Here is a 12,344-nt window from a genome sequence, read left to right on the forward strand (position 1 = left end):
AAAATAATTTTTCGAACAATTCTTCTATTGTGAGTCATAGAAGGTTATTCTTGGATGGTATTTCTCCAAATACATTTTGATTCAGATGAGACAAATTTTGTGAGTGATAAAAGTTTGCAAATATTGCTCTGCGGCAGCCTTTGAATCTTAATGTTGTGTGCCTTTGAATCCTCTCTTTCCATGCATTGAAACATCTGACAGCTTCCTGTCCGGGAGCAGAATAGAACTCCTACTTTGGTCTGACGAATGTCATACAAATACTTATAACATGCTATCTTGATCCGGCCGAGATGTTTCAAACTGACAATTGTCAACTTCAATAGCGTTTTATTACAAATTTTCAAGTGAAAAACAGTGCTTCAGAAAAATGTAAAAAATGTTGTTGTATAATTACTTTTGACTACAGTGATTGTTTTATTGAGTGCATTAGGGTTCATGCTAATCAATTATGGGCCGTTTAATGTTACAGACCTAATATTCTCAGTGAAAGATTAAGATTCAAAGGCTGCCTAACCACATTCAAAGGCAGACCATGCAGGCTGCCTTTGAATATATCGACATCACATTTTCAAGTTTCTCACCAGGAAAAACTGAGGACTTGCGAGTCCTGAATGGGGTAAACATAGAAGCTTAATGAACAAGAGAATATTTTGGTGTAGTGAAAAGTAAAACTCATGTTGTAGTTTACTCTGAAAAAAATCTCAAATTTTGAACATCATTTTTCGTTCAAAGGCAGACCACTTTCCCCTACTCTTCTCACTGCAAACTGACATAAGCAATTTATTCTTGTGGCCCAGAACACGCCAGGAGTCAAAATTATAGGTTTTATAAAGCGCTTGTTTTGTGTGAATACAAAGTCCTGTAATTTCAGGCGTTATTTCTGATAAAAAAAGGAATACCATCAACCTGATAGTTCAATTTGAAATCCATTCATATAGGTTTATTCAAAGCTTTAACTTTTCATAGACTCAATTGCTTAGGAACCTAATTATACAAAAGATAAAAATATATAAAATATTTAGCTGTATCTTGGTTGAGTACGAGGACACCAAAGAGAAATCCTTCATGCTCATGTTGTATAAAATGAGGAAGGTTCGCGGAGATTGTGCAAACGAATGATGCCGAAAGAGCAGTTTTGAGGCTTGCAAGAGCAAAGTAGAAGGGATTAGTACGGAACCATTAGATGGATAATTTGTCGTGCTTGTGAGATAATTTCCACTAATAGTCCTTATGAGGCACCCCTCTGATAGTCAATTTACGAATTTTCCAGTATTACCTAGAAAAAAAGCATCCCACACGTTATCACAGGTGGGAACCAAATCTCTACCTAAATTCACATAAGTCCTCCTACAGCGCGAATTACACAGTTCATAAACCTCTTGGTTTTTCTTTAGAGTTTGTGTATAGAATTTTAGAATGGGGCAATGTGTTTATGTTTAGAAGGGCATGCTACTATGTGTTCCATCATTGGGGCGGAAAATACTGTAGGGGAAAGACTTGAAGTTGAATGTAGATTTTCTCATTCATGTACATAATGGAGTTGAGTGTGCTGGAAGTGAATGCAAGAGATGAAGAACATAAAGATGTACAGAATGCGGTAATGTTGTGATGTGGTTCATGACTGTGGAATGTCGTAATTCAACTCGTCTCTTGAATATATAGCTATGCTTATGGATAAACCCATGCAGGAATATGTGAACAAACACCTACATCATGCAGATGGTCTCCCGTATTACCTCTGGATATCACCAAAAGAGTATACAAGGCAAAAGCCATGCCCTCATGTAAAGTAGTCGTGTGTAAGATGAGGTTCAGAAGCAAATCAGTTTATTGCTTAGCACATAGATTCTCAGATGAATTTTGCAATCCTAACGAAATTATGTCGAAAGTCATTATGTACACAATATTCTCCTTTTGCCATTACTTTACCTCATCGGCCTTGTTCCCATTCACCACCAATTTGTTCTTCATATACCCCACAATGGACCTGAACCTAATGGAGCAGCATCACTTTATCTTTCGCTCTTGGCCATCTAGGAAAAGTCACAAGGTGATTGAGATGAAGATCATATTGCATGTTAAATACTGAAGCAATTTTGCAAGTCAATAGAATTTTAGTATTCAACATTCTACTAATTTAGGATTTAATTTAACTCTATACCCTAAGTTAGAGATGATTTAGTATTACTCAAATAAACATTAAGGTACAATTAGGTTTAATTGTTTGAGAAGGTGAAAAGAAAATATTAAAAAAAACATGATCGGCACGTTATTATTTTATTTTAAATAAAAAAAAACTATGATTATTGTAACACAGTAGTGCATAAAGCAATAGAACCACTTACAATTATCTTGAATTAAGATATATTTATTGTAAAATATAATTTTATTTTAAGAGGAATCTGCAGGTGTCCAACTGTTTGTTAACAAAAATGCATTGTGACGTACCCCGACGAACACGGGCTTTAATCCAATGTATTTAACCTATTTAACATATACATTATGTCTTATGATTTTTAAGGATTTTAATGGGGTTTTTATTCTTGTGTTTTTTCGCAAAAACCATGTAATAATAGCGGTCCTAGCGGAGGTTCTACGAGCTACTGATGATAGGAAAAGAAATTGTGTTTCATGAGATCTTCTTAAATCGCCTTGCCTGAACACTGACGATTAAAACTGAATCAATGGACATTTCAAAAAATCTCTTTGTACCCTTTATAATTAGAATCAGAGGGTCGGTGGCTTCAATTTTTTGGGATAGAATTCTCTAAGGCCCAGCTATAGCATACTAAAATTTAAGCTCATTTCATTTCATAAGACATAGGATAAACTGTCATTCTCTCTCTCTAGGAAGTTTAGGCTAGTTTAGCATTCCTTCTCATATCCCTCTTCAAAATATCCCAGTATTTTTCGATTATCCGAATTTCTGGGCTATTAGGTGAGATTCTTAACAAAATCTCACCTACTATAATCCTAACAAAATTTCATGTCGTCCGATCGACCTCAAATTTGGCCAAAATGTGTTTCGCCACTTCCTGATTCCGAATATATATGTGGCTAAGTTACGTTCCCGGCCGGCCGGCCGGCCGCTCTTTGGAGCTTAATAGCTCCTAAACTAAAAAAGATATCGACTTGCGGTTTTCGGCAAAGGTTATATATCGGGTGAAAATTGCAACTTGGTGCATAGACCCCCCACCCCCCACCCCTCCTTCCGCCATTTTGAAGACCCCCCTTTTTTTGTTTTCTCAATAGCTCCGCCCCTATGGTATTCAGCGGACTCAAATTTTAGTATGTTATAGCTGGGCCTTAGAGCTTTCCATCAATACCAAACTTAAGGTCCCCCGACCCCCCTGACCCGAGCTATAAGGGTCCAAAAAAAATTTCTTAAAATGGCCATTACTCCGGTTCTAATTGTCAGAATTTAAAAAGTGAGGGCTTTTTGGAAAGCTCTCGTGAAATGCCACTTCCCCTTCTAACATCGCAAGTTCATAAAACCACCGCTAGGGGCGCTTTTTTTAAAAAGAAAATTTTTAAATCTTAAAAGTTAAATAACTCAAAAATTCCATTGTGCATCGGGCTGAAAATTTAGTATGTTGTAGCCGTTGATTATACCTATCAAACAAAAAAAACCTTAAGTCGATCCATAACCCCTGACCCGAGCTATAAGGGGTCAAAGTTCGAACATTGACCGGCCTCTATCTCCGGTTCTAATTAACATAGCGACCTAAATTTTACCTTTTTGGTTTCGTCTCGATGAGCACTTTCAGATGGAAGTTCAAAAAGTCACCACAGGTGGCGCTGTGATAGCGTCAAAATTCATCGAAATTCAAAGTCACTTTTCTCAAAAACGGCATTGTGCAAGTTAATCAAATTTTAGTATGTTGTAGTCCAGTCTAGGACGTTTCCAAAATGGTGCGTATGCGCGCTGTGGTTAAAACAGAACCGGAGATATGAGGGGTCAAAGTTCACGAAATTCAAAAAATCATATCTCCGGTTCTATGTGACCGATTTTGATGAGTGAGGGCTTAAACGAAAGATCTCACCAAATGCTACAACTTTCTAGAATATTTGAACTTCGTGGGACCAACACCAGGGGCGCCACAGTCGAAAAACCAATTTCAATATCACATAACCTCAATTATCTCGACTGACGCTAAACCGATTTTGATGATTACTTCGACACAATTGTAGAACACATTTGTCTCTACATTTCGTCCATACATCATTTTCCGCTCAGACTACGCTATCACTCCGATTTTGCCGTTTAAGTGTGAAAAAAATGATTTTTCCCATAAAAACGCTTTGAAATCACTCAGATGCCAATTTGACTGCCTCTACTCCACCAAGACACTTAAAATAGGGTTTTAAATGGAAAGTCCCACAAAATACAACAATTCTTTGAAATAGTTGAAGCTCAACAAATGACTACTTGGGGCACTCTGGATGAAAAAACGAGTTAAGAAACAAAAAACCTCGCTTATCTTGGCTTCTGAGTAATCGATGAGATCATGTTCTATGGGAAAATTATAGAGAACATTCTGGTCTACATTTCATCCATATATCACTATTCTATCAGTTCATCCAAATCCTTGATATTTTGGTTTAAATACAAAATTTGTATAATTTCACGAATTTGATTCAAGATAACTGAATGGCGTCTCCCAACTTCAGCTCTAAATCGAATTTGCATGCACTCCGAGTTAGCTCACGTTAAGAATCTCACCTACATAAGCCGGTTAGGATTATCTGTCCCTTTGCTAAAATAACAGTATTGTTGTCGGGCTTTTGCCCTGAAAGATTCCTCTGGGAGACCAAGGCTTATCGCGGCCAATTGCCCGGCAGCGACCCAGCTCTGTGCCCCCATCTGAACACTTCCAGGCCATATTACCGACTGACTGACAGTGTCGCCTGTCAGCCAATCCCCCATACGGCGGGCAACAGAACTATACCACCAGGAAAAGGCCTTGCTTGGAGCGAGAGGCGGGAAATATAAATTTCCCGCGAACAGGGAAGGGAATCCACCAGCCGGGCTCTATTTCGCTATCAGGTGGAAAATCTCGACTACAATTCGGCCATCCGACGACTCACCGTCCTCGGTGCAGTCAGTACTAAAAGGGATATAAGCATCATGGCCTCATCACTATACTTTCAAATCCAATTCCCCTTAAGATGACTTCCACTGGCCTTAGGAACTCATTTATAAATCGACTCCAGTAGTCGTTAGAGTCGATTTCTAACCATGCGACAATCAACGTGCTCCTTAAGTATCAGTGTAATCTATTCCAACAACTCTTACCGCGGTTCTAGGAATGATTACTTCATGAATAAGCAACGGTTGACATGTCTGATCTAAATATCACACCATCATTATATTGGAGAATATCTTCTGGATAAGACACTGCGACTTCCCACGTTCCTATTTATTGCAGCTTACTCACACTCCAACAGATCTGTACACCTGTCTGGAATACCCACCATACCAACAGAACTGTTCGGGGGGACTTCTATGACATAAGTCATTGCGACCGTCCGCGCCCCTTTATCCGTAACTGCTTACCCGGAGTTCAGTAATACTGCACACCTGTCCAGAACGTCTACCAGACCGACAGTATTGTATAGGGGTTTCTACGGCATCGGCCGTTGCGTTCACCCGCTTCCCCGTTGTCCGTAACTGCTTACCCGGACTTCAACAAAACTGTACATATATCCGGAACGTTTATTAGACCGGCAGTACTATATAGGGGTTTCTACGGCATCAACCGTTGCGTCCATCCGCTCCCCTCCCTTTGTCCGTAACTGCTTATTCGGACTTCAGCAGAACTGTGCACCAGTCCGGAACGTCTACCAGACCGACAGTACTGTTTATCCGTAACTGCTTACCCGGAATTGAGCAGAACTGCGCACCTGTCCGGAACGCTTCCAGACCGACAGAACTGTTTTGGGGCTTCTACGGCATCTGCCGTTGCGTCCATCCGCGCCCTTTTATCTGCTACTAGTTATCAGGATCCATCAAAACTGTACTCTCGCTGGAATCCTTCCTTTGATTTGGTTTGAATATAGATCAGATCCAAACCTCCTCCATTATATTACCTCGATATAATGCGCCAGAGATTCGGACCCCTGGGTTGATTCCAAATCCTCACCCTTCCAGAGTATCCACCCTTAATATTTCTAAATAAGACAAGAAGTACATAATTAGAAATCGATTAGGAAATCAGCATAAATTTAAAATAATATCATAACAGTTATTCAATATAACTCGGAATATCTCAAAGTCATATTCCACTCTGTTATGACTCCAAATACCATATCTCACAGCACATTACTTTATTCAAAGTACCCTGGATTAACTTCAACCATTAACCAACCCACACATTTTGGATTGGTATCGTCTGAGTCAAATATTAAAAATTGAAACCTTAAATTATTCCAGAAATGATTATTTCTCAACAAGACTCAATGATTTCCAATCACTACGTCTTTAAACAGTCCACCATCTTCCGAGCCAGCGTTCTTCAGTTATTAGGGTGACTAAATAAAATTTCAGCCCAATATAGTCAAAATAATTCAGTTGCGGAACTGGTGGTCAATTTCTCTTTGGTCAAATCTGGATATGAGATCCAATTACAAATTGAACTCTTGTCACCCATAAGGTTAGCATTCTTCTCAATCCGTTAAAGACCTTCCAGATTTCCACCATACCCAGAAGGACCTCCTCTTTGGCTAACACCCCGTCCAATCCTTACTTCTCCAGAGAAGTTAGACCCGATTGAACTCCACCAACAGTAACAACAGTGGCTGGACTCATCAATTGACTCAATTACTCCTGTTCACCCGCTGCTGTCCTCTTAGCAATTCCTCATAGATCTCAAGAACTCATCAACTTGCTTCCAAAACTCTATGTCAACTCCCTTCCACAAACAGAACCATATAATTTATTCACTCGAACGATAATTTCGTTCATCATCCTTAGCAGAAGATACGGAACGATTATATCCGCACAGTCAATGTGCTCTCTCTCTCTACATTTGAACATCCAACAATTCTGCTAACGCTGATACCTCTTCCTTGATACAAAATTGCCTTCTTATCTACAAATCCCCAATGTCCATGAATGCATTTCTTCTTCAATATTTGTTGAAGCAGTGCGTTATTTCATTATTTTTTTTTAACATATTTCCACTGCCTGCTCAATTCTCCAATTCTACAACTCTCCATCACAACACCCCGCACATTCGTGAATATTTTCCATGGTTTCTCCCGCCTTAGAACCGAATCCACTTTCGAGTCCAAAGGTCCGGCAGCAAACCACTCTCTCTTAATCACTACTGCTCTCTGCTAGATCTTCCACGAAAACTTTTCTATTTTGCCTCCCCTATGACAGCACAATCAACCCAAAACCGCAACATTCACCACAACATTGGAACTGCATCCTGAAACAATAAATATCCGATACTGCTCCCATATACCCGACAAGATCTGACCAGAATCTAGTCGAAAATTCCTCTCCATCTCGTCCCTCCTGAGCTTCAATTCATCAAGATGACTCACACTCCTTATAAGACTTCTTTTTTTTTTACGAAGAGTAGATCTGCAACTATGTCCGATTAAAGACCCTGTGCATATACTATAGTCCATTCAAATCACTTTGTTAGAAATTTGCAGGCTTATAATCCCCAATTCAACAGCACTTCATTCCTTGAGTCATCCCGAGTTGATTCCATCGGTAAATTTAACCATATTTTGGTTAAATTGACTTTTGGTTAAATTGAAATGGTCTTGGGTCGCAGACTCAAGATATCCACTTCAGCAGCCACGCCTGTCGATCCTCAGCCACTTCAAGAAGATATCCGCGCTCGACCCCAAAGCGCTCTGAAGCAAGACTCCGAACTTGATCCAGCCATCCCGTCCCAGATCTGACTGGAGGCCAACGACTCCCCACAATGTCCCGCACAACCCTCCGGGGAATATCCTCCATTCATGCGCCGAACATGTCCACACCATCGAAGCTGTGAGCTCTCAAACCGAAGAAGCAAATGCTCGACTCCCAGTTCCCCATGAATGGCCACACCCCTCACTCAATCTCGACGAGTCAAGAAGCACCTCATCTCAACTGCCTACATTCGCGATTTCATCTTTCTGTCATCACCCAATCTCGTGACAATAAATGGGAACAGGAATAACACAGCACTAAAAACAGAAAATTCAGCCAAATGACCAAGCTCGGCCCTCCTCATCACGCTTCCGCAATCTCCCTCATTACTGCAGAAGCCCGACCGATTCGCGACGATAGTTCGGTGTCCATATCACTCTCACTCGTGAACAACACCCCGATACACTAGGATTTCTCCACCCTTTCCCATGGGTCTCCACTGACATCCAGAGTGCATTGTACAGACTGTCGGAAAATCACCATTTCCTCCGACTTATCCATGTTCACCCACCTCTAAAGCTGTTTCGGCACAAAATTTTATATGTACAAATTCGTCAAGTGCGCGCTGATGCTTCTCCTCGGAAGATCGAAAAACTAAATCATCTGCAACTCAGCATAAACTAAGTAGTTAAGAAGCAATTTGCTATTTGCCAAAAATCTGGATATACACTCTACTCTCCAACCTCCAGAATTGATCTCACCACTCAATCTGAGGCAAATATTCCTTCTCTGACGACACAGAAATCCTCTCATTACCCAGCTCCTCACAGCGCCTTCGGAACACCCCTCACTTTGTCACAGCAACACCGGCAAGTGAACAAACAAGAGCAGATGTCTGAATGTCAGATCCTCTGGCACGACACCCGCAGTTATGCCCAGTTATTCTCCCTGAAACAGGAAACTCCATTGCGATCTGCACCTCATGGCTCAATGGTACAGAATCAAACAACCTCCTTCATCTCCAGGAGAGTGCAATTCTACTTAACTGCGTCATCTCACAGCAACCACTGGAACCCTCAATTAAATGAATCACTCTTCCTGCAAATTTGTAACTGCTTCCTGTACAAATTTTTCAAATAGAGAGGGAAAAGATAGGCTAAACCAATAAAGCCTGAAAAACTAATTTAATTGTGCCAATTCTCAAAACATATCTCGGATAAACTTTGCCATTCATTTATATATCTCAGCTTCCTAAATAATTAGAAATTCATCTTATTGTCAAATTAAATCCCCACATCAGCCTTCTTTGAATTGGTGAGGTTATAAAATTCACTTGTACGAGCTGTGGATCGAATCATCGCCCCCAACCGTTAATCCGATTTTATTTTGGCATTTCTGGAGAATATAACCCCTCTCCCCGCACCAGCCAAAACCCATTCTTTTCTCCCACGGCTCCCAGCTCTTTCCGCTGTCCTATCTCACTTGTTCTCGGCTCCTCCCCTTTCCCGGAGCCTAACAAATGCTACCGAGCGTCCTCCAGCTTTAGCATAAACTCTGCCTCCCCGAGCTTCACCAGCAGCAGCTTCAAAACTGCGTTGTATTTCCCCATATCAATGTGAAACTTGACCCTCGATTCCACAGATCACCCACCATCGCTCCATAGAGGAAGAAGTCGACACCTTTATATATAAATTCTTCAAGCAGCCTTACGTAATACACACAATCTTCTTCTATCGCCTCTCTGTCCAATCGATTGTATTAGGGAAAGCCTTCAAGATTCGATGCTCAAGCACCTACCAATGCATCAATTCAGCTCTCTTAAGATTATTCCCATTCGACGCGCCACCTTTGAACCTCACGATCCAAAGTGAAGGTCCGATCCAGCCTCCACCGTGCATGGATGCCAATTTGTCCAGAATTTGGACCCATTTCTCTGCTGTCGTGGACAACTCTCCACGACAAAACTTAGGGTCCACCTTTTCAGCTCCAAAATAAGTCGGCCTCCATTCTATTCCCTGACCAACCTCTCCTCTGTGATTTAATCGCCCTCGAAATTCCTCGCTTTCCCAGCACAGGTGCTCAGCTCATAATCCACCCTCATCGAATCCCCATGCCTCCTGCGTAGTCCTCCACTTTTCTGCAAAATTCTGCAAAAATCACCACTCTTTTGCAATCACTTCACACCAGAAGATCTTCCCCGCACAGTTGCTTACTTCTTTTAGTTCTTTTCTGGTTGCAACTCACACTTTTATGGGAAAAATCAAGAAAATCAACAATAACAAAACAAAACAATCTCGGGGATTTTCACAAATCATCGACTCGATTTTAATCGATATTGCTGCCGAACGCCATCTGTCTACTCAACTCAATAAGCTTTCGCGAGATAGAGGCAATTCCCCTCTAATTTCCCCTACTTTTAGGGAATTCCCCCACATGTCTCAACAAGTTTTTTTCCAGTCTAAAAATTATGGAGCCCCCCAAATTATTAAGCCCCCCAATATCCAGAGATTCTTCCGTGCCTTCTCTGGCATCTCAAAACCAACGCCATTTATTCTTTTAGAAATATAAAGCCAAAATTGTACTTATCTAAGCTGGTCTGACGCCATCCGTTGTCCTCCCGATTGGAAAATCACCAAATTTTCACTACTACACCTGTGGGAGGATACTTGTCCCACTTCTGACTTGTTGTCGGGCTTTTGCCCTGAAAGATTCCTCTGAGAGACCAAGGCTTATCGCGGCCAATTGCCCGGCAGCGACCCAGCTCTGTGCCCCCATCTGAACACTTCCAGGCCATATTACCGACTGACTGACAGTGTCGCCTGTCAGCCAATCCCCCATACGGCGGGCAACAGAACTATACCACCAGGAAAAGGCCTTGCTTGGAGCGAGAGGCGGGAAATATAAATTTCCCGCGAACAGGGAAGGGAATCCACCAGCCGGGCTCTATTTCGCTATCAGGTGGAAAATCTCGACTACAGTATGATAGGTCTGGCCAGAACATTGAAGAAATGTCATGGTTACGATAAAGCGGCAGAAGACGCTTTTGAAGGCCTTTCTTTATGTAAATCTCGGGGTTCATTGCACCCATCATGAAGAACTTTTGACTCCTATGATCACAGGTGCAAATCGCTATCCAAACCACGATTTTTTGGAAATTTTGAGTAGTTCTTGAATCTGTACTTCTTCGCTGATTTTTTCAGTATAAAATTGCTGACAGGGAAGTTCTTTGAAGTCGGCTTTATGATCGTTTTATCATCCATCAAAATGCACCTTTAAAAAACTTGTAAATCCGAAATGAATTTGGACCTGATTTGACGATGTCGGATTTCACCTGTGACCACAAAAGCTTAGATTGTAAAGAATCTCAGCTAAAACCCTTTACAAGTTTGTCATTCAACCTTCGGGCATCAGTTTTGGCAACTTGGCATTACTCATCACTACAGTGCAGTGGGCTGCTGGTTGGGCTTTGTAAGTAATCAAACAATTTATGTTTTTCATCTTTTGTACGAGGCTGGATGAGATACACATTCTTTGGCCACATCTCGTGTAGGAACAGAGGGGTGGCTTTAAGCAATAGTTTTGGTTTCCTTGAATCGTAAAATTACGTTCCGGACGATCCCACATGAGTTCCCAGTCATTCTTCCTATTTGTGAATACTTTATATATGGATTTTGGAGATATTTGTCAACTATGGCTTCACACCCTTCACACCTCTGATCCATTTTTGTTTAATTTTTCACTGATTAATAAACATAATTAGGGTAAAAAAGTTTGTCATAGTGTTAAAAGTTGGACAATTCGCCGGTACAAGTTGGACAGGGATTTTTTTCTTGATAAACACAGTACTAAATTTATCAAGAAAAAAAATCCCTGTCCAACTTCTACCATTGATTGTCCAACTTGTACCACTTTACTCTAGAAGAGAATACCACTAAAACAAAGCTAATGAATGACACTTCAATGTTAACAAAAAAGTCGTTCCGAACTGTCACCAAATTTTGGCAGATTGATAAATAATTTGTTCAAATTTTATTGTGCACAGGCTTTATCTTGATCCGAAATTCAATAGTATATCACCTAAACTATTTCAGGTCATTAATCGTACAAAAATTAATGCATAATCATATTATTGATTTATAATTATTTATTAATCTAATGTATAATACATAATCTAATTTCAAGAGTCTTAGCATTCTGCAAAACTGGTACGCTTTCCCACCTCTTTAATTATTCTCTGTGACATTTCAATTAGAAATTTTGAATTATGAATGAAATTTTGACAAGTTCTTTTGGCTTTTAAATATAATATGTGCTGTGATGAATACGAGTCTTAAGTCAAATTTTACAGAAAGTGGTTTGTGGAAAGACTTAAATCGAGAAGTGGAATAAGTTTCATGGTAAATTTTCTAGTTGATTCCGTAATTTCATTCCTTTCAAAACATTTTGCAAGTCATTCCTTAAGCGATGTGTG

Source organism: Phlebotomus papatasi, chromosome 1 (genome assembly GCF_024763615.1).
Source record: "Phlebotomus papatasi isolate M1 chromosome 1, Ppap_2.1, whole genome shotgun sequence".
Taxonomy (NCBI): Eukaryota; Metazoa; Arthropoda; class Insecta; order Diptera; family Psychodidae; genus Phlebotomus; species Phlebotomus papatasi.